General features: G+C 44.4%; 1 protein-coding gene across 1 annotated transcript in view; it reads right to left on the reverse strand.

The window, feature by feature from the left end:
• Positions 1–21,125, reverse strand: part of dysc (whirlin protein dyschronic) — a 335,054-nt gene that overhangs the window by 263,455 nt on the left and 50,474 nt on the right. The window lies entirely within an intron of this gene.

Raw genomic sequence — 21,125 nt, forward strand, 5'->3', positions numbered from 1 at the left:
TCGGAAATGGCGTATTCTCGATCCACTCGATACTGTCACAGGGGAACAGTGCAATTTCTGTAACCCCCTCCGCGATAGAGTGACCCATGCGTCGGGTTTTTATCATCATTCCTCTTTCGATGTAGTTAACTCATGACGTTTATCCATACTGACATCGAATTACTGTCTACGTGAATGCACTGATGCTCTTCACCTATATACCTGCCACGCAGTGGGTTCGTCCATTACCGAGATGGGTGAAAGCGTTGCGTTGACCAGGAACCAGGTATCCTGGGAAACGCGGTGTGTGAGCGCAACCAGCTGTCCTCCTTGGAGTTCACTCGATTGTTGAACAGGTGGCCCTCCTTTAAAATGATTGAGAGAACTTTTTGGCCATGTCGGAGTGCGTGTTTTGCCGAGGGTTGGCTGAATTGGTAACGCTGTCACGACTGTGAACTTTGCGTGGGGAAGCGAACTGTTGTGCTGATTCTTCAATAAGCATTCGCAACGCAGTTCGACTTCGCTCTCACTTAGCAGCACGTAACTGGAGGAGGAAGCAAAATTAATTAACATTCAGCTAATTAACCAACTTCACCAGGTAATTACCTAACTAGCGGTAGCATTTTGCCCTCTCTCTCTCTCTCTCTCTCTCTCTCTCTCTCTCTCTCTCTCTCTCTCTCTCTCAGTGCGGTGTGATCCCTGTGGGTTGTAGCATCCGTCATCCGATTTTATTCCTGGAGCGCAGCTAATCGCCTTAAATTTCACAGAAGTAATCCTCTGTGAGGTGATTTGTCAGCTGTCTGTCACGAAACTGTCCACCCCCCTCCCCGCTTTCCCCGAAGATGGCATCACGTTGAGTTCACGCAGAACGGAGATCTCTTCATTGACGTCCGGCTGCTGACAGGTGCAAGAAACAGAATTCTTCTCACGAAGGCAGTCCAGCACTGCCCCCTCGGCCATCGAGGTGTTGCAGATCCCCTTAATCACGAGAACCACGATAAGAAACGAAATCAATTAATTAAAGAGATTTTAAGGGCGAAATTAAAAGAAGACGACGGTGAGCAAATGAGATCGAGACTGATTTTAGTATAACTCGCGTAAAATAATCATTATTAATGAAAACCACACGAGCGCTAAACCCCCACCACACCACTGGAAACGGATTTGTCTTCTACACAAACACACCAAACCCTCGTGGATTTCCATTTTTTTTTTTTTTTTTTTTTTTTTTTTTGGTAGTTGTTGGCGCATCGGCTTCTGTGGCCATATTGCACCTCCCAAGGTTTTTGCAGTACTTTGATCCAAGCCCGAGGCGGGATTCGAACCCGCGACCTTTGGGTTGCTAGGCAGGCTTATGGATTTCCATAAACCAGCTGTCCGTGCTGTAGCTGAGTGGTTAGTTCGAAAGTGCAGTAGCACGCGCGTTTCACTCGACCTGTTCCGAAGCTACGTCCCTGAAAAATACGGTAATCGATTTTATTCGTTGTAAAAGTCGTCTGGCATGGCGGTCGTACACAGAAACGGCAGTTCGGGTTCCACCAGATCAAGACTTTTGGGTGCCGGTCCTTTCCCACGTTATGCTTTGGACGACTTCACCGGAGCGTCGCGGCCCTTTTTATCGATCCACTGCATTTGCCTACGACTGAAGCCGCGATTCTCTAATAAACACGAGGTTTACTTCGTGTAATGGGAAGCGCATTTTTATTAAACTCATTCTCTTTTTGTTAAATTTAATTAATTCTCTTTTTATTAAATTAATCGTTTAAATTGCCTTCGGCAAACTACATCGCGGGGTCTCTCAACCGGAAGGCCGCGCCCCGCGGTAACAGACTGCACCTTCCTCGCACGAATGACGTCAAACGACTCCGAAATACGGGCCCCGCATTTTAGAGAAAAAATTACGCTCAGACTTCGCTAAATGATTCAGAAATTTCGGCCCCCAACACGCGCACGCAGAGCTTACCTCGTTAAAAGAAAAAATCGATTTCTCTCGAGACACATTTTTCTTAATTTCTAAGCAACAACGCGGTCCTCATAAAACCGCTTTTTTCTTCTCTCTTTTCTTTCTTTCGGAGCGTTGTTTGCGCGCACGGAGCGGAGGGGAGCGTCAGGCAGGTGTTTATTCCCAAACGATTATTGGAGGGAATTAAAAACCCCGAGTAAATCCGCCGATGGAGTACAGCTCTACGATGTTTACTCTTTCGTTTGCCTTCGTGAAGTCCACACAGCGAGAGAGAGAGAGAGAGACAGAGAGAGAGAGAGTTTTCTTTCTTTTTTTCGCAGGATGCGCGCAACGAAGTTCTTTTTTCTTTCGTGAAAGCTTTTTAAAGAAGAACAATTCTCGCAGAAGCCCGCATTGCTGGTTCTGTTGATTCCCTCTGTTGATCTCGCAAATACTATCATCAGCCAAGCAGAGAGAGAGAGAGAGAGAGAGAGAGAGAGAGATCGGCTGAGTAATTGCTTGTTAGTTCCAAACGAAGTTCGTTCCAGAGTCTGGGTCCGAGATTACCTGGGCATTTCTGTTGCTAGGTCTGCATCTGCACTGGTTGCTAAGCGCAAATGTCCAAATTGGAATCGGAGTGGAGTCGAATGCTGTTAGCAGACTGAACTTTTTGCTAGCCCAGTGTCGGGGAGGGGAGGGGAGGGGGGCAGCTGCTACTTGTGACAACAGGTTGTCATGGAGATCGCGTATCTTTCGAAAAGTGCTCTTTCAGCGAACAAAAGTTATTATCATCAGTTTATTTCTGTTAGGAGTACACCCGGTTACAGCCACAGGCTAGAGGGTGAACATGCATATACAACTATGTTACAAAACATTACAGTTATAAAATACATGAAATACATAATATCTGATTTATAATTATCTGGAATATAGAATATTTGAGTTATTAATTACCCGCAAAGGCTTTTACTACCGTAAACTGGTAAGAACATAATACCATGACAATTGAAGCATTCCTTCTGCTTAAACAGACACAAGTGGGAGTTTCACCGTATTTACATAAACACAAATATTTACAGCCAAACAACGTACAGCATATGAAACAACAGGAATGACCGCGATACAGTAAAATAAAAAATTTGAAAGTTCAAATTTCCAGCAGTCGTCTTCTTCTGTGGGATTAGAATTGTGTAGGTAGGACAATCCTGACATCTATTTCTTGATGAGGTCGGGTTTCCTAAACCCCAGTGGCTTGTGTCTGGCCGAACAAGGTGCTGAAACTGTATCCTTACATCTGTATTTGCAAGTAAGAGTTTCTGAGAACTTCCTTTCTGTAGGATTTGCAATTGCAGAGCTTTTCAGGATTGATATTGAGGTTGTTGAATAGCTGGATGGTGTTTGCTGGAAAGCATCTTCCGAGGCTATCCAACTGCGTAAATGCCGCTTTCAGTTGCGGTTCCTTATCTGCAACTCGTCTTTTTGTTTTTCTCATGGGGTGATTATCCACTCTCTGGCTTTCGGTGCATCCAGCCGTCCCCTTAAAAGCTGAGCGAGGGTCATTATGTTCCTTGACGTGATTATTTGTCTCCAGGGTGTGACCTCTAAATTGGAGTATAGTATAGCTCTTGAGATGGAAAAAGGTTTAGCTGAAATTCTGTTCAGCCATCTCAAGAGCCAGTATTCGAGTCCTAGAAAGGCTTTGATACTGCATTCGGGAGCTGAAGACCAGATTTGGGAGAACGCAGGGAGAACGCATGCGCGTACCGTGGTGAACATGTGCTCGAACGTGCTCCAGAAATTTATCAGTTTTAAATGGTTTTGTAAAACTATTCAGTGGTGATTTTTCGTCTACCAGGGACTAAACTTACAGAGGATCTCTACATCTGGACACGCTGCATCAGGTCGTCAGATTCAAGGTAATTTTTATAATTTTTATCGTTGTTTCCACCTCTGACAAAGAAAGTTATTCTCGCCAGTTTAGTTGCGGACAAGGTCAGCGCAACCCCCCGTTGTTTGTCTCCTACTAAAGCCAGCCGCCCCAGGGCACACTTTCGAAGTGACCTTCCCATAGTTCACTCCGTTTAACGTAAAAACGCTGAAGGTATTTTAATCTTTCACTGACCCTGTTAAGCCTGCTTTGACATTACATTTCACTTTAGTCAGCATGGGCGAAAATTTGATATGTACCGGATGTCTCAAGGAAGCAGATTTTCTTTGTATGTTCTTCCTGTAAGCAGGTTTGTCTCTGCGGACCTTGTAGCCCATATTCGGATGTAAAAAAGCTTGCAAAGAAAATTAAACTTGCGTGGAAATGTGATGTCTGCAAAACGATCAATAATAACAGCGATAAAGTTGACACAGCGCATCCCACCTTTTACAGAAAACATTGGGAACAGACTGATCCCATTGGCTGTGATGAGCTGAGAGTCCTAGTGAACCCAATTCAAGTCGCCGTTACGGAATTGATATCCGGACTAGATCAGTTAAAAGATTCTCACATGCGTCTGACAGAGAACGTAGTCGCAAAACTCGAACATCAGCATAAAATGACTACAAAAAGTAATTCCAACGTCATGGAAGCGATCGTCAGCAGTTCCGAAATTGTGATGTCAAGAGTCAACTTCATGGAAAACGAGCTAAGGAACCTCCAGGAGACCTCATCCCACGTCATTTCGAAAATGGAATTCGGCTTTAGTATGATGAAAGCGAACCTCGCAGAACTTCATGATAACGTCACATTTCTGCACCGATGTAATAAGGACATCAAGCTCATTCTTCTAGACATCTACAATAAAATCGAACTGAATAAGTCCGAGGAATCTAGAGAGCTTGTCAGCCTGCTCAACGCGCAGGACCTTATTAAGATTTATAAAAATTATGAAAAGACCAATATCGTGTTAATTTGTCCTGAGTGTAAAACAAAATCTAGTCATGTTCCTTCCGCTACAAATCCTAGAAGAGACTCAGCTGAGGCCTTAATCGACATCCCTGATCAGGCCGAATCCACTGGTCTCCAACAGCCCCCTTCAGAAGGCAAGAACAAATAGTATTCTTCCCAAGGAAAAAATCATTCTCGATCACAGGAAAAGACAACTGATGAATATCATCCCCCACTCAGGATCAATACCAAGCCATTCAAGGAAAAAACATTAGGAGCGAATAAGAGTTTTCAACGCAATGAACGATTTCTCCCTCCTGGAGAACCAGCGTCTGAACTCCAAACCTCCTCTTACCCCTCCTCACATAAATTACACAAGGACAGCACCACCCATTTTCTCCCGTCTCGGGTACAAAACTATTCCGTCCAAGACTCAGAAGTAAGCCAATGTGCTACATTTGCAGACGTCCTTAAATCTAATCATTCAACCGTCCGGACACCTTGGAAGAATACCCCCAGCTTACAGGTTAGGCCGCACGCACTGGAGGAAGAGGAGCAACCAATTCCCGGCGTGCAAAGACTACAGTCTGAAGCACCGGAGCTTCCCTATCAACCAAATCGCACCCGGAAATTTCAGAACCACGGCAAATCATCCCGAAATTATTCATCTGGCCCCAACATCGAAGAAACAACCAAACCAAGACACCCACCATTTCCTAAGAAGACACCGTGCAAAGGGAAACAGAAATATACAAAAAACCAAGTAACTGCACCAGAAAAGCCAAACTACAACATGAAGCCCACAGTCGGGACTGCTAACTCAACGAAAATACATGCAATTCCGCTAAAAATCTCTTCACATGAAAAATCAGTTTTTGTCTCCAGGCTTTCTCCACAGACAACTGTTGAACAGATGTGGTCTTATTTGAATGAAGACTTAGGTATAGACACAGAAGTTACCAGGCTCACGACCAAACAACCATACTATGCATCATTCAAAATCACTACAGCAGAATCTAACTACAAACTACTCAGCCTTGCATCTTCTTGGCCTGCAGGGGCACTAGTGAAACACTTCTACACTACAAAGCGTACCTCTACCTGGATGCGGTATCACCAATGTATTGAAACCACAAATAATGAAAGGAAAACCTGACTCAGATCCGCCATTAAGTCTAACGTTTGGGGAGGAACATTCCGGTTATACTGAACAGGGCCTTCTTAAAGGTTCAAACACCCTTACAGAAGCTTGCCAGCGACATGATCATCCGCCACTAACGCCTGAGGGAAGACCAATGAAGATTGAGGTGAGAACTACCTCCAGAACGAACCATAGACGATTGATGAAGGCCATCAGAGCTCCAGCAAGGGCATACATCCAAACTTCTTTAATGTGCACAATTTTCTATCAAAATACTAGAAGTCTGAGAAATAAACTTCAGACAATGGAAATTCTTCTTTTGTCAAGGTGGTATGACATTATTTGTATCACACAGACATGGCTCTACCCCAATGAAGAAGACCTCGCATTCTCTCAACCTGCTTGCTTCTTGGGGATTTTTGCCTCCAGGGAACGGATAACTGTTGGTGGTGGTGTAGGCATTCTCTTCAACACACAAAAATTCTCACTGATTAGCTCAGCCACTCTAAAAACAGAACAGTTTGAAGCTGCAAGAGCCTCACTCAGCATTCAAGGCCACAGACTTGACGTGTGCACAGTCTACATCCCTCCTCCCACAGTAAAGAACACTGTACAAGAGATCTCCAACTGGATCATTAATCAATGCCACCCTAAAGCAACATTACTAGTGTGTGGAGACTTTAATATTAGCTCAGGCCAACACAGTTTTCGCAAATTGTTATCATCTAATCTGGCATCAGTAGGTCTGACCCTCCAGAATTTTTCCCCTACCAGAGGCTCTAACCTGTTAGACCTAATATTTGCAACAGACACGCTCACCGTTGACGGCCAACCGGAAACAGCCTTCATGTCAGTCCATCTACCAGTAGGCCTCATTCTTCCAATCACTCCCAGGACATCCTGGCAACATCAGGCACTAGTTAAGAAGACAGTGATTAGCCCTTCTCTCTTCAATCCAGAGAAATGCTGCTTCGCAGCATCTATTTTTCCTTGGAAAGCCCTAAACCAATGTGATCCACAGCTCGGGCTGCACTTTCTTACCTGCTGGCTGCAGTCTATTGCTCGAACTGCAGCGTCAAAAACAGTTTCAATCTCCTGTCGAAGCAAAGCATGGTGGACCCAAGATCTCATCCTTAAATTTCGGAATAAACAAAGACTACATGAAAAATGGAAAGAAAAATTAGACCCACTAGACAGAATTGCATACTCAAGAGCCCGCGCCCAGTTCAATAGAAGCAAATCTGAAGCCATTAAAGCCTATATCGACAAAACAATCAAGATCGGGAAAGCACCGTTTAAGGCAAGGCATGATGAATTCCCTCAACAACTTAATCCAATTGAATGGCTAGACTACATCACAAGATTTAAGACAAAGTCAGTATCAGACTTTAAGAGCATTCACAACAGTTGTCAGCGAGATGTCTTTGCTTCCATCATCAACACAAAAAGAGAGCTTATCCAGGCCATCAATGATATCCCACCAACGTCTTGCACTGGAGATGATGGGGTCCCACAATTCATTCTTAAGAGTGTTAGTGTATTCATCATTGATGCACTCTTAGGTATCTTCAATGGAATCCTCACAACGCAAACTTTCCCAACAGCCTGGAATCAATATATTGTCCGACCAATCCCCAAAACACAAGGAGCGACATTAATTTCACAATTCAGGCCAATAATGAAAGCCTCATGTCTCCTCAAAGTCATGGAGAAGTGCCTTCTTCCTATCCTAACCAACTAGGTTCTGCCATGTGAATCACCATATATTCACTATGCCTTGAAACGCAGGTCCACCATTACAAACCTATTGAAACCACCAACACCATTCTGGGGGCTCTACAAGATAGGGCTGAGATGGCAATTGTTTATCTGGATATCCAGTCTGCATTCGACAGCATAGACATCCAGCCCCTCCTGCAACTTTGTGAGGATGGATACCAGATAAAAGGCAATATACTGGAATTCTTGAAGTCGCTACTTACGACAGGGGTCCTTCACCTGAATGTGAATAAAAAATCTTTCACAAGGAATGTTTGTGTAGGTGTACCCCAGAGCGGAGTTCTCTCAGGGCTCCTCTTTACGGCTGCCATCCACCCATTCCTGTGTCAGCAAACAGAATTTATCAGTTATGCAGCCGACTTGAAGCTCCTCTACCGGATCAACGGGACCGCCCGACCTGATTCTCTTTCTGGAAACATTATAAACAGCCTCAAGAATCTGATTACATACTTGGAACAGTTCTCTCTTAAGATAAATCCAAACAAATCTGCACAGAGGTGCTTTCACTCAAATCAAGCCTAACGCAACTAAACCTGGAAATCCACGGAATCCCCATCACCCCAGTCATCAAACACAAAGATCTCGGCGTAATATTCGACCCTAAACTCAGTTTCAAACACCACGTTGCAGACATTCACAACAAGGTCTGCAGAGCAAGATGGCTTGCCAAACAACACCTCCTTCATGTCACAGAGCCTGAGTACACCCTCCAATACATATACCGGTTTCTGCAGCCAGCCATCACCTACGGGTCAGAAATCTGGGCGTCGGCAACGAAAACCAAGCTAAAAACCATTGCATCTGATGAGTACTGGCTTCTTCGGTGGATCCTCTTCAAGCATAAACTGCCACCACTCACACATACTTCAGATATCACCCAACTTCTAAATTACAGAAAAGTCTCCAAACGGATATTTGCCCTCCGCTTGCTTGTGTCAATTAAAATGATAGCGGGTGAAGTCAATACGCCAAGTTTTTGGCAATGTGCAATTGGAGGACCCCCCCCCGAAACCCTTAAGAGCCCTCCCCTCTCTGCAGTCTGTGGCGTGGAGGCTCAGAATAGGGGACAGATTCCTGCCCATGGAGATGCTCCACAATGTCTAGGAGATGGATGTGGACTACAAAAAGTTCATAGAGGACAAATCGTACAGAAGACGCATCATCAGGGACCAGCTTTCGTCTTCAACCGAGTGACTGTCATCGTCTTTTCATGTGTCTTCATTTCACACGTTAATATTAATTTTATAGGTAAGATATATAATTATACGTTTTATGTCCTAATATATGTTTTAAGTAATTCTTCTTGTATAAGTTATTTCATGTTAAATCCCTAGCATTGTCTCTGTTGTGGGTATTGTTGCATCAGGCAATCATGTAACCAATCACTGCCTGCAATAAAGATATATATAATAATTTGTGCCGCGTATAGGGGAATAGGAGTAACACATTTGTTGATGTATTGCTTCATCAGACCGGGGTCTTTAATACCGGTGAGCTCCTGCCTGGTTGCCCAAAGTGCCGCGTATGTTTTGTTACGGATGTATGCGAAATGCGGGTGGAAGGTCAGGCCTTCGTCCCACTTGAGTCCAAGATCAACGTGTCACTGTGCCTTTTGGACGAGGATGCCGTTCACAAATATTTCCATTTTGTTTTTTGATTTATTTTATTTGTGAAAGTCATTTGTGCCGTCTGTTTTTTCATTCACCTGCAGCCCGATACAATCTTGAAGTTCTTTTATTTTAGTATTAGCCACTTGGGGGTGGTAGTCAGCTGATTTCTGATCTCCTGAGACAATAAAAAATTTTATACTGGATCTCCTCATTTGATTTCTAGTCTTCCCCATTAAACCCGTTTAAACTTAGGAAAGGCAACACGTACGATATTCGGGTACCCCCCCTTCCTCTCAATCCAATAACGGACTTCGCTCTATTGATTGCATTTCTCGGGCGAATTCGTTGTCACGTGGTGCATGCAATTTTTATTTTTGACACTGACCAATCGGCTGCGGTCTTATTGCAAAACTGCGAACGTCTAAGACACAGAAAATGAAAAAAACTGTATCGAGCGGGATTCGAACCGAGTTGTAAACTAATATCATTCCACTGGAACGCAGAAGGTAAACAAAATCAGCGATAATTTATTAATTCAATCAAAGAGCGTGGGAATGTCTAACACGTTTATCGAAGGCTAAAAGAAAACACGATCCTCACCGCAACGTTTTACTCAAATTGAATAAAGAATGGTATTTTTGGTCCCAAGTGTACGCTCATAGCAGTTACGTCTGTACATAGCAGTTACGTCTGTACACGTCTGTATTTGGGGGGGGGGGTGATTGTGAGCAGCGCAAAACCCGGAATGGCTTCCTGGAAAAGTCTCCTCCCTCCGCTGAGATCGGCTAGCGAGGACGACTCCGCTTGAAGAGGACTTCTGAAATTCCGTCATGGACGAGAATCAAACCCGCACATTTCTGAATTGGTGTTGCAGACGCCGATGTATCGTGCCGAGTACGATGCCACGGAGGTCATACACATTACAAAAATGTTGAGATTAAAGGTAAGCTAGGAAGGGGTTGAAACAAAGCATAGAAATTAGAAAACTGAGAACAAAAAAATCTAGAAATAAAAAATAAATTAATAAAAAAATTTAAAAATTCAAAATTAAATTTTAAAAAATTAAAAATAAAATTTAAAAAATTAAGAATATTTATTAAAATTTTACAAACGAAATAAATTATTAAAAGTTTTAAAAATAAAAATTAATCAAAATTAAAACATTTAAAATTAAAAAAATTCCAAAGAAAAAAACAGACAACTCTAAAAACAGTCAGCTCCGAGGTATGAAGGGTACAGACCAAAACGAGTAACACTCCGGGACTGTGTACCTGATTAAAGGCCCCCATTACTTAAAATAAACCGGATTTATTGAGTGTTTCGTGGTGAATAACGCTTAATCACCACCTGAGCACTGCTTTACACCATCCCTTTAACTACCTTTGTCTTCTGAGTCCTCTCAAACAATTTTGCTCCTGCCCCCCTGGTTATCACAGCATCATCACTTCCCGAAAGAGTGATCACAACACGAGGGTGTGACAAGACCAAAACAGTACAGAAGAATGTGAATAATCAAGAGCGAAAGATGGACCAACAAAAAGCTTGCACACAGATTCCGACTGGCACGAAGTCGGCAGCGGAAGAGAAGGGCTGAGGGCCCCGAAACTATTTGAGGGAAAACTCCCAGTGGAGTTTTGTACCCAAATGTAGTTTCGGACTCTAAGTCCTTTCTTTCCACATGGTCTATCTCAACCCTTAACCACAAAAAAATGAATATCATAACCATTAGAGAAAGAGAAAGCGCACAAATCCCTTCCCAGCACATTGAAATGCCAGTTTGAGGGAGGCACTTTAAGTAACACAAAGTACACAATGGGACGATACAGTAACACAATATGAACGACAAATAAACATTATATTAATGGGACCGAAAGACTAACTGCGCGCGCGCGCGCACACACACACACACACACACACACACACACACACACACACACACACACACACACACACACACACACACACACACAGTGTGATCAGAGAATCATGACCACTTAATTGACCACCGTTAGCACAGATAACAGCCACTGTTCGTCTCGGCCTTTAATTCCACTAGATGTCTGAAGACGTCCGCAGGGATCTGCAGCCATGCTGCCTGCAGGGCGTCCCACTGTAGGAATGGACGACGACTGCGTGTCCATACGCCTCACTTCCCCTTCCAAAACATCCCACAAATGTTAAATTGGATCGAAGTCAGTGAATTTGGAGTCAGTGAATCGAAGTCAATAAAGATGGGTGATCTTCACTGTGTTCCTACAACCAGTCGTGTACACTACAGACCGATGACAAGGAACACTATTGTCTTGGAAGGTCCCGTTTCTGTCCAGGAAAAAAAAAATGCAACGTGCCAGGGTGTGCGTGGTCTCCTAAGAGCTGGCAGTAGACATCACCAGTGAAACTTTGGTCCGTACGCACCAGGGGGCAAGGTGCGTGCTAGTTCTTGCCAACTAATCATGCCATAAATTAAGCAACCATTGCCACCTGTCTGGATAGTGGACACCACGCACGATGGTTGATTGATTGATTTGATTTGGTAGTTGTTGGCGCATCGGCTTCTGTGGCCATATTGCACCTCCCAAGGTTTTTGCAGTACTTTGATCCAAGCCCGAGGCGGGAATCGAACCCGCGACCTTTGGGTTGCCGGGCAGGTACTTTTACCCACTCGGCTAGCCCGGTCGGCCACGCACGATGGATCCATGGACTCGTGTTGCTTATGCCACACACGAAGGCGTCCGTCAGCGTGTTGCAACAGGTATCTGGACTCATCGCATAGCTCAGAGTATAAAAATACGGATGTGGTGATCATAATTCAGTGATCACCGAGTGTATATATATATACAGATAGACAGCTGTTTCTTCGATTATAGCGGAGTGGACTCAAAGGGAAGGAGAATGCTCTGCGTGCACGTTTTCTCTTTCACCAATTTGTGCACATGGCCTTCTATTTTGCTGAGCTTGTCGAGAATTTGGTTAGGAACAAATCTATCTGTCAGGGCAAGCGTGTCAGTATGACTCACCATAAGCTTCGGAGTGGATCTGAGACGAGGTTGTGGGATCCTCCAGGAGTACAATCCTAAATTGTAGGTTGGGGGATCGATCCTATTATTATAGACGGTCCATCTCAACTCTTCGACGGTCATTCGGCCCACAAACGGCGCTAAAACAGCGACCTGGTTGGAAAGAGACCATGGTCAAAACCTAGACATACATTTAACATTGCGGTGCTTGCTTTTCTTCTTTTATAACCTTTCCAGTGCTTAACATTAGCACGTGGTTTAATAGCGTCTGTTTGCTATGGAGTATCTTCTCCCATTTCAAAGTTTCAAGGTTTACAATTGTAAACCTCGAAAAATTGTTGAAGATGTACTTGTTTGGAGACTTCAATACTCAACACTCTCCACTAGGTATTCAGTAGTCATCCGCTACAACTGGGCTGCTATATGACATCATGTCTGACTGGGTCTCAAGCAGTCTAACAATACTTGTACTAGAGGCAAGGCGATGCTGGATCTCATTTTTGCATCCAAGCAGATCCTTATTTAGAAGCAATTTCATTTCTGCTCTGATCACAAGGCTTTAAGCTGTCAAATCAACATATCACAGAAGAGTAGATGCTCTACTCTTGTCCCAGCCAAGCTAAACTTTAGGAGAGCAGACTGGCAATTATTAGGGCGTGAACTTGATTGCATTGATTGGTTCTCCTTCCCACGGATTAATGATCTTGATGCAGTCACCGGTCATCTTATTAGCACAATCTCCTCTCATTTAAGAGTTTGTACCTCTCAATAAAAATTACAGGAACAGATTCACTCCTTGATTCACGACAGACATAATTGCGATTATCGGAGCCAAAGGACAGTGCAGAAAACACTTTAGGGCGACACATGATGAAGCATACATGGCACTGTTTAAGGAACATAGAAGGAACATTAAAAGGATGATCAGAAATCAGTACGCTCGTTATATTCAATCAGTTCAACGCAGTTTCACTGTGAGTGAATGCAGACCTGAAGCCATTTTGGAACATGCTTAAGAATTCTAATAACTGCTCAACAGGAACCAGGATCATTGATTCCGATGGCAAGCCTACAACCTGTGACAAAACTAAAGCAGATCTCTTTGCGACCTTTTTCTCCTCCTTTTCCGAGAAAACTGCAGCTACTGCTCTTCAACTTATCAATTTCAAGTCATTAAGGATGATACACTGAATAATCTCTCGGTGGACACAGCCGATATCATTCAAGCGCTTCGGAAACTTACAAAAGATTTTTCAGCAGGCCCAGATAAGATTCCACTTATCTTGTGGAAGAAATGCTTTCCACAACTTAAATATATAATATTGCATATATTCAATCTTTCCGTTAAATCTGGTATCTACCCCACTCACTTCAAAACTGTTAATGTTATTCTTATCCCAAATAGAAGCGCAATCCACTCACTAGAGAAATACCGTCCCATCTGCTTTCTGAACTCGCTGGCAAAAATTCTGGACACTGTCATTCAACACATATTAATGGAATATTTTCATCACTTCATCTGCGACTGCCAACATGGCTTCACCAGGGGCCAATCAACTAATTTTCTAATCTTCTCACTATCTGGCAGCAGGTTCTAGACATCATCGATCCCGGAGGACAGTCTGATGTGATCTACACAGAACTTACTAAGGTTTTTCACAGTGTCACGCACAATCAACTTGCTAAAAACTAAGCCGCTATGGAATACTTGACCCTTTACTATCCTGGTTGATGAGCTATATTTCATATCGAAAACATAGGGTGATCATCGGTTTCCTTGCTGGTTCCCTACAGGGAGCCAGCAGGGAAAAAAATATATATATATTTCCCACCTCCCCCTTTCCTACCACCCCCTCTTTTCTCTCTGGTAGGGCATGTGCATGCCCCACTGATATACCTAGGGTCGCCATCCCTATTAATCCCATATTTCTGTCTTTTCCCCCCAGCCTTCCGTCTCTCCCCCCTACTCTACCTATATCGCCAGCGAAAAGCGAATGCCCCACACAACGAAAAATTTAAAATGCCAAACTCGACACAGCAACCTCTTTCAGCCTAACTAGATGCGAGCGTTTATCCCCCCCTTTTTATATACATAGGTCGTAGCCACTGAACACTGAAATCCCAGGAAATTAGGTGGGAGGACCTGCCAGAGTACTTATCTAAAAATAGTGGTGTACCTGGTCTGCCTCCACGGGGCCAAGTGTGGGCAACGTTGGGCCTCAATAAGGGTGCAGCGGTTAAACGGCCAGATGAACAACAGAACACAACACTACACGTGTACAATATCCACACACTTTTAAATCTCTGGCCTTCCCAGCGAACTGGTACACCCACAATGAAAGCAACGCGGAGATGTGGAAACCCCTGGTGCCGTTAGACACTAAACACACTTTACAATTTTGTACAAAGTGTATTATTCTACCAGTTATTTTTACGTTTTGTACAATCTTTGTTGCGTTGTACACTTTAACTGGGCGCATGGCTGTTGTGTATATTATAAGTTAAAAATGAAAATAAGAAAAAAGCTCAGTTACTCAGATGACAAGAAATACGAATTGCTTTAAGAAATGAGAGCTGTTTGAAATAAGGCACCGGGTATTTAGTTTCAATCAGTTTAAGGCAGCTTTCAACTGCAAACACCTCAAAAGGTCTATATAGCGTGGCCCTGCCATTACCCGACCTTTCTGAAGTTAATCCCTTAGCAGCACTCCGTCAGCAACCCAAAAAACTGAAGTCAGTTCCGTGCCAGCAGAAGAAGTTGACTTGGCGCTCTCCGGAGGGGGAGAATTGCGACGTGTCCATTGTGTGACTGAAAGACAGAACCCAACAGAATATCAACATTCAACACAGAACACTTTCCTGGCATTTACAGTAGTTCTGTATTTCTTCATTCACAGCGTACATATGGCGCAGATGTGGGAAACCACAGGTGGCGCCTGACCCTAACACCGTGCACACCATGTCTGGCTGAAAGTGACGGATACACATCTCATCCGTGCTCACAAACCTCACAAAGATGTTTTCTGGAAAGCGATGCAAAAGTTCGCTTGACTTAAAGCTAGTGCATTTTGGATCTGCTGTCAACAACTCTGTTGTGAACAAAAGTACTCTTTATTGTTATTACGTGGTTCACACCTTCAGGTGAGATGCCCAAAACGATGGCAACGTACCAAACTGTCTGTCACTCGTCGATCATTAATCACCAGATCATGCACACTGTCAACAACTTTTGGAGTTGTTGTTATTTGGTTTTTAGGAGCATTAGCAACTAAGGCCATATTGCTCCGGGATATGCGGTGATCATTCCCTGACCTTTCCGCATCCTCCGTATTTGGTGGTGACGGGCTCGAACCCCGGTCTAATCAAGAAGTGTGTGCTACGCACTGCCGCTCCTGCCCACGGAGGCGCCAACTTTTGGAGCGATGGACGCTGCAGGTCTTTCACAGAGTGGGGAATCTTCAAGGTTCTCCCCCTCTCGTTGAAATTCTGCTACCCACTTGTTAAGGTCAAGAAGCGTGTACTACGCACTGACGCACGTTTTCCGCGCTCCTGGGTTTTGTCTCTGAATATGTGTTTACAGTGCCTGTTAGTTAATGAAAAGTGTACTAATTAGAAGAATTACTACAGTGGGTCTCAGGGTGAGAAACTTTTGCTCATTTACTGGGAACTTTGCAGGATATTTGCGTTTTCTATCTGTATCCTTTGTTGCCAGACCGTACTGGTCACCATGCGGCTGACAGCAGGGCTATAGAGAGGCACCAATTACACTGTGGTTGCCACGCAAATACCCTGCACTTGACTTGGGAGGCTCGTGTGACAATGGAATGTATACCCCCTTGTGTGACAAGAATGTGCAGCATTCCCCTCCGGCGCAGGACTTAGTGAGTAAACACATCTACTGTATTCCTTCAGTTGTGACCTTGACTGCCGCATTTCACTAATTGCGAATGTCCATCTTGCAAAGTAAACAAAATCTTCTGTGATTCTCTAAAAGACTATAGTTGTGAAATCCTGAAAAATTGTATTGCCCTTTTTTTTTTTTTTTTTTTTCTGGAATTTTTGCGCTGAACTAAAACCATGTCAGATTCCGACGTTGAATATATGAACAGAGACCGCGCAGACGCTGGCAGACGCACTAGAAATGCTAATCTCCTTCATGAGAACGATGAAGCTATGAGAGAACTAAAGAGGAAAAAAAGCACGCGGAAAGCTAGAAGGACAAGACATAGATCTGGCACAGAGTCCCCCCCTGTAAGGGATATACCTGGGGACCCAGGTAGGGATACATCCAGCGGATCGGATACAGATAACACTGATGACAAGGAAGAACCACTACAGGGGACCCCAATTGACCAATTCTTAAAACTGCGCGACATCCTTGAGAAATATATGGCCAAGAAGACCAACAGAATCACTGCTGTCACTCGCACAGGCATTATTAGAATATGGTCGAAAATGGAGGGCATTGTTTACCATCTGCATACAGATAACGAGAAAATGTCGGCCAAATTAGACCTACTCACACAAGAACGGGAAAACAAAATGCTACAACGCCCCCGTTCTTTTACCGAGGCGTTGAGGAATGGCACTTCATCGCTCAACGAAGAGGTCCCTGTGCAAAAAAATACTATCAGGAAATCTGACAAAAGAACAGCTAAATCGCATGTTATCCTGGTGAAACCCACACAGGATACGCAACTAACAACTAGCGACGCAGTTAAGGATGTCTTAACCAGCAACCTCAAGGAGCACATGAAAACCCTAAAGATCAAAAGCATAAGAAAAACCAGGATGCCTGGTGTTATCATTGAAACGGATACTAGGGAGGAGGCACAAACTATACTAAAGAGTTCAGAAATCTCCAACATAGGATTGAAGGCAGAAACGCCAAAACGAAAAGGACCTTCCATTATCCTCTTCGGTCTGGACAAGAGTACTACTCCTCAAGAGCTAAAGGAGGATATATACTACAAAAACCTTAGCGCGCATACAGCAGAGGACGACGTTGATGCTGACATTATACCAAAACATATCACGAAGTCTAAGTCAGCTGCTACAGTAAACTGGGTAGTCGAACTTTCCCCCAGAGCGTGGAAGGTTATTAGCCAACATGAGAGAATCTACATCGGATGGGGAAGCCACCGATTCAAGGAGTACGTTCCAGTTCCCAAATGTTTCAGGTGTCTGCAATTTGGGCACACATCGCACACCTGCAACCAACGGGTCCCAACGTGTGGTCACTGTACCCAGCAGGGACATGAGTTCAAAGACTGCCCTAAAAGGGAGGAACCAGCAGCTTGTGCAAATTGCAAACGGTCTAAAATACCCCACCTGCACTCCGTCAGGGATGCAAACTGCCCTGTATATATAAAATTTAAGGGAATATACCAAGACAGAACCAATTATGGATAGACGGTCCACCCAACCACCAACACAGAAGAAGCTGAATTTCTTGCAGATAAATGCACAGCATGCCAGAGCAGTGGTTGAACAAATTAAATTAAAAACAGAGGAAGAAAATATTGACATAATTATGCTCCAGGAGCCTTATGCCTACAAGGGTAAGGTCACAGGTTATCCAGCTTCATACAAAATCATTCAAGGTACTACAGATGCACCACGGGCCGCAATCCTAGTCAGTAACACTGAAATCTCTGTAACTAAAGTAGCTCCACTTTGTACATCCTTTAGTGCCTGTGCTCAAGTTCTTACTGCCATGGGATCCTTACATCTGCTCTCACTCTATAGCAGACCTGGTGAAGACATCTCAATTGCGATCGCCATAATACAAACAGCACTTGACCTTCTCCCAGGGGGTAAGCTACTCATAGCCATGGACGCGAATTGTCGCTCTCCCCTGTGGCATAGTCAAACACCTGATCATACGGTCACTCGAAATGGGGAGGAACTTGAAAACTTCATCCTTGCCTCCAGACTACAAGTACTCAACCAGCCTGGAAATCTCCCCACATACAGTAGCACCCTCTGGGAAAGTACCATCGACATCACCCTGACCACGCCGACTATTTCTGGAAAGTTCAGCAAGTGGAAGGTTAATGAAGCATGGACCACTTCTGACCACAGAGCAATCACCTATTCTCTTGGCCGCTCCGTGGATCGTATTCCCCCAATACCAAGGGATGTAGTGCGATTCTGCACAAAGAAAGCTGACTGGCCACGCTTTCAAGCCGAACTTGTAAGAAGACTTCATGAAGATTCTTCACAACTGAATCACATCACCTCTGAGGACTGTGCAGTTTCCCTCTCCAAGACCATCAAAGAGGCCTGTGCTACGGCAATCCCCAAGAGAAGGCCCTTCAAAAACGCAGTCCCTTGGTGGAATGCTGAACTACAAGATATGAGGAAGAGAGTCCACCAAGCTCGTAAAACTTTTCAGAGAGCCCGTGCTCACCTCCCACCCTTAGAGGTCGAAGCCGAAAAAGACAGTTACCGATTCTTAAGGAACAGTTACACTACCATGATTAGACGCTGCAAAAAAGCCTCATGGCAGAATTTGGTCTCGATCACAGGAAATGATAACCCCTGGGGAGTTGTCTATCGTATCGTTGTGAACAAACTCCCTAGAGGTGAAGTCCTCAGTACAACTGTAAAGCCTGATGGTTCTTTCACCTTCATGTGGGAGGACTCTGTCCATAACATGCTAAATGCCCTCTTTCCAACAGATGATGCACAGCTAACTGAAGAGCAACTACAGATTGTTACCGCTAACGATTCTTATACAACAGAAAATACTGAAGAACCATTTACAAATGACGATCTAAAAGCTGCACTGGACAAAACTAAAGAAAATAAAACTCCTGGCAATGACCTCCTGGAGGTGGATGTTATCAAGAAATTTGCAACCTACTTCCCTAACACCATGCTCGCCACTTTCAACAGATGCCTAATGGAAGGCCACTTTCCTGCTATCTGGAAGGAGGCATGCCTTAAACTCATCTTGAAGAACCCAGACAAACCACCTGAAGAGCCAAAATCTTACAGGCCAATTGCTCTCTTGCCAGTCCTAGGCAAACTTCTGGAAAGGCTTCTCCTCAGCAGGTTGTCAAAATGCTACTCTAAAGAAAACCTCATTTCTCCACTTCAGTACGGTTTCAAAGCTGGTTGCAGCACTGAAGATGCTCTTCTTAAATTAATATCTACTGTTTCAAGCACTCAAGGCAAGTATGCGCTAGCCATCACAGTTGACTTTGCTGGAGCGTTTGATCGGCTGTGGTGGCCAAGTATTCTCAGAAGACTCCGACAAGCCAAAGCACCGCTCAACCTTTATAGCTGTGTCAAGGAGTACCTGAGACACCGCACTGTCCATGTTAGTACCAGGTACGAGTCTGTCACTAGCCAGGTCTCCCGAGGCTGTCCACAGGGCTCGGTCCTGGGGCCCTTCTTTTGGTCCATCGTCCTGGACGAGTTCCTTGGGATGGACTTGGGGATGACTCAACCCCTTGCGTTTGCTGACGATTTGGTTTTGGTGGTGCATGGTGACACAAGAGCTGATTTAGAGGAGAGAGCAAATTGTGCACTAACTAAGCTCCAGGATTGGACAGCCATTCACCGACTAAAGATCTCGGGAGAGAAAACCAAATCTATATTGCTCAAGGGAACACTTCAACTACGAAGACCACCGGTTATCAAAATTGACAACACCTCCATAAAATTATACCCAGAAATCAAGTATTTAGGAATCGTCTTAGATATGAAGCTAAATTTCCATGCTCACTTGAAATATATCTCACAGAAAATAAAAAAATACTCGGCCATGATCATCCGTATAAGCCGTGCAGACTGGGGCCTAAAGCGCCGGGCTCTGGCCCTCATCTATAATGCCATATTTGTGCCAATAGCTTGCTATGGAGCCTCAGTATGGTGTACTAGGGCCTCCCTCGACCGAAATCGCCGTAAACTAGACTCCATACAGCGTTCTATGCTCCTTGCCGTAACAAGGGCGTGCCGTACAGTAAGCACCCCAGCTCTGCAGGTGCTAGCTGGATGTATACCCCTACATCAGGTAATAAGAAGAGGATTATATCAACGATTGAAGAAGAGTATTCCCACTGAAACAGCAGGCATCACTCTTAACCTTGATAACAACCCCAAACAGGAAAGGAAGAGAATCTCCGAAATTATGTACAGGACCTGGCAAGAGACATGGGACACCACCAACAAAGGATTGATAACCAAAAAGTTCATTCCCTCTGTGAACCTCATCAGTCCAAAGCCTCCTCCCTGGTACTCACCAGGCCTCCATACTACATTTCTATTTACAGGTCACGGACCCTTTAAAGCGAAGTTAACATCCCTAGGCATAGAAGAAGATCCGCTGTGTCACTGCGGGGATGAAGAAACGTGGGATCACGTGATGTATGATTGCCATGAATATGATGAGTTCCGGCTAAGGTTTGCCACTAAAATGCAAGAAAATCCCCGAAATTGTGAGCACCTGATTATAATGGACGAGCAGCGCTATGTCGCCTTTACAGAGTTTGCGCAGTCTGTCTTCACTGCTAGACGAGTTAGGCACCCAAACACCATCCATTGAAGATCAAAGTAAGAAACTTCCTGGATATGACAGTCCTCTCAGGAAAAGGGAGAAAAAAAAAAAAAAAAAACACTCCTTTCTTCCTTCGTCCCAGGAGTGACAGAACCTACACCAGCACAGCTCAGCTGCTGCCTTTAGGCCTCCCTAGCCACGCTCTCTTGCGTGGTCCTTTGCCTCCACTCCCTGGCGGGAGGGGGAGTTCATCCCTGGTGTCCTCCCCCCCTC

This window comes from Mastigoproctus giganteus, chromosome 3 (assembly GCF_048544385.1).
Source record: "Mastigoproctus giganteus isolate SK-2022 chromosome 3, ASM4854438v1, whole genome shotgun sequence".
NCBI classification, from domain to species: Eukaryota; Metazoa; Arthropoda; class Arachnida; order Uropygi; family Thelyphonidae; genus Mastigoproctus; species Mastigoproctus giganteus.